Here is a 3,159-nt window from a genome sequence, read left to right as displayed (position 1 = left end):
TAGCTACGCCACTGCTGGTAACTCCGGATTTTGGTAATTGGGAAACAATTCTCTAATATAAATAAAATTATTCTCTTAGCACATAAAGGAATCCGTAAAAAATGTATCTGAATCATTTATTTATAGCCTAATTTTAAACTGACCACAGTCTACATTACGATTTATTTAACCACTTGATTTTACTTCGGGGCTCCTACTTTACAGAGTTAAAACAATTATACTATAGTTTTAGTTGGACTTGCGTGTTAGGTATCTAAATAAAATTTCGTTATACTAAAGATAATATACAGAACTGATACGACTGGCCGTGGGAAGATATGAAGTTTATTTTTCGCAGAGTTATTTTCGAAGAGGAAAATCACTGATTCACGCAAATTTAGGCAGCTTTTAGTCCACGAGGAAAGCTCTATATTTACTTCAGTTTTATATGCAGAGGCCGGAGCAAGTAATTTTTGGAAATTGGTTTGATTTTTTTTCGACATTTCTCTAACTGAAAAATGTCCCGGTGATTTGTTTGTCGGGAAAGACCAAGATGATCGCGTCGAGATAACATTTTTGTATACTTTTAATGATAAGTAGTTAGTAAATAATACAGATTTTCCACATTCTTGGTACTGTGCATTTCGAGCGGTAAGTGTTTATACCTTATCAGAGCTTTTCTGGTTATAATTTGTTAAAGTTTGAAATCTTATTGGATCCGTAAAGTTGCAGGGACAGTTAATTTAAGAATTACTGAAATATAATATAAGCTTTTTTTCTAAGTTTTCAGTTGTCCAATGAACCCGAAAATGACACAGTTCCATTTTTTGTTTCCCTCGGCTTTATTTTACTTCCGGTTAATAGGAATTTTATCAGGGGAGACAAATTTTAATGGAACACGCAAAACGAGATTTTCCTTGTTTCTTCACCAAAAACTTTATGATGTCATCTCAAAGTTTGATTAGTAATTCTCATTTGAATAATACATAATGACATGTTCTGGACCCAACTACACACAGTTTTTTTTTGTCTCGTAGTAGCTTGTCAAAATTCTTCCCATACTTAAACAACAATTGTGGATTCTTATTGAAAATAACAAATACCATCATGGAGAACATCGTATTTGGGTTTGCACTAATGCTTTTCCCATCTTGTTTGGCACAAAACGCCCTCAACTCACATGAAGAAATTATAGACGTCATTAATTCGAATCAGTCATCGTGGACTGCTGGAGTAAATTTCGGCGGCAAAGATCTACAAGATCTTTTACCACTATTCAATGGTGTTCGTGAGCTTCATCCTGCTCTTAATGTTACGATAGCTCATCTAAAAACATTACACTTCCTAGTAGTTTTGATGCTAGAAGTAACTGGCCTCAGTGCGCCGATATTATAGGAAACATTCTAAACCAAGGACACTGCGGTTCCTGTTGGGTAAATTTTCCAACTTTGTATTTTTTATTTTGATTATGGATAACTTCAGGCATTCGCTGCAACGGAGGTTATGTCGGACAGACTCTGTATACAAAGCAACGGAAAAGTCAAAATGCAGTTATCTGCTGAAGACGTTATTTCATGTTGTTCCAACTTTGGGCATAAGTGTCAAGGAGGTTCTCCTGCTAGCGCTTTTCAATACTGGGACACATACGGCGTTGTCTCTGGAGGAGAGTATTTATCAAATTCTGTATTCTCGTGTAAGTTCATGGGTTTTCTTACTATTATTTTGTATTTTAGGGCTGCAAGCCGTACGGGGCATCTGAATTTATCAACGGTTTAACATCGGAATGTCAGCCAGTATGTTCTAACCCTTCCTACAAAACTCCTTATAACTCAGACAAGCATTTTGGCGCAAATTATTACCAAGTAAGTATAGAAGAGTCCCAAATTCAAGCTGAAATTTACGCCAAAGGAGCAGTTTCGGTTGTTTTTACGCTCTATGTAGACTTTCTATATTATCAAACAGGTAAATATTTCATGTTAGTGCTCTTGCAATCCACAACTGCAATAATTTTAGGTGTCTATTATCATACCTATGGTGGAGATTTAGGTCTGCATGCAGTTAAAATTATAGGATGGGGGACCGAAAATGGAAATCCGTACTGGTTGGTCGCTAATTCGTGGGGAAAAAGTTGGGGAGGATTAGGTGGATTTTTTAAAATTTTGAGAGGTTCCAATCAATGTGGTATTGAAGGGCAAGTGCTTGGGGCCGATTCAAGGGTTTATTCTCCAAATCCAGAAGATTTAAACAACAACCATACTACCATAGGTACTACACCTTCTCCTGGTGTGAAATTTCCAAAGCGTGTGTTGTTGTTGTTGACGGTGTTATTTTTTCTTTTTACTGGGGTTTCTTTTTGTATTCGTTCTGAGAAAAAAAATAGAAACATTTTGGGTAGTAGCAATCGGTATATGCGGATGAATTATCTGGAAAAAAACCGCATTACTGTAAACTGATAATTAATTGTCCCTGTTTTTTCAAGTCTTTTTTGTGTATATTTTATATGAAACATTAAAATAGTGAATATAATTGTAAACATGTATTTTTTTACACAGACTTGCAAAAAAAGAAGTCTTTTTCGTTATTTAAAGATGCCAAGTTGTGTGAAAATGTTCATCAATTCATACTTGTAAAAACAAAGAAATAAATATTACTTAGTTTAATAATTATTTAACGAACGAGGTAGTTAATGATGAAAATTCACAAAAAAATATGTTTATGTGAGTTAAAGGAAAAAAAGTTTTTAATTGTAAATGTGTAATGTATCATTTCACTTTATTTTGAACAGAATTTTCAATATAGCATTCCACTTTCAACTTCCATGTCGCTTAATATTTTCAAAATTCGCACCAGAATCAGATAATAGTGAGCAAAACACCCCCGAAAAGGATGTCCACTATACAAACGCGGCAGCTATTTGACAATGTATTTTCGAAAATGTGTTGGTTCCAACTGGCTGTGTTGAACATCTATTGTGCAGAGAATGAAAAATCATCAGTTATGTGGATTATGAATTTCATGCTAATCGTTCCAAGTTTCATCCAGAAGAATAATACTTCTGTCCTCTTCCCTGAATTCCACTATTTCACAAAGGTACTTATCCTCCCTGTTAAAAATGCCCAATCAAATCCAATATAACCCAATCTAAGTTAGATTGGACCAGATTGTGTTTGATTGGGTTAA

At 34.7% G+C, this 3,159-nt stretch overlaps 1 pseudogene; it reads left to right on the top strand.

The window, feature by feature from the left end:
* The first annotated feature begins 635 nt into the window (after positions 1-635).
* LOC135123017 (cathepsin B-like cysteine proteinase 4) lies at positions 636-2,470 on the top strand (annotated as a pseudogene).
* Positions 2,471-3,159: the final 689 nt, after the last annotated feature.

Source organism: Zophobas morio, unplaced genomic scaffold (genome assembly GCF_036711695.1).
Source record: "Zophobas morio isolate AGI-343-1 ecotype UQ-CSIRO unplaced genomic scaffold, CSIRO_AGI_Zmor_V1 ptg000006l, whole genome shotgun sequence".
Taxonomy (NCBI): Eukaryota; Metazoa; Arthropoda; class Insecta; order Coleoptera; family Tenebrionidae; genus Zophobas; species Zophobas morio.
Note: the sequence above shows the minus strand (reverse complement) of the source record. Positions and strands in the feature narration are given on the sequence as shown.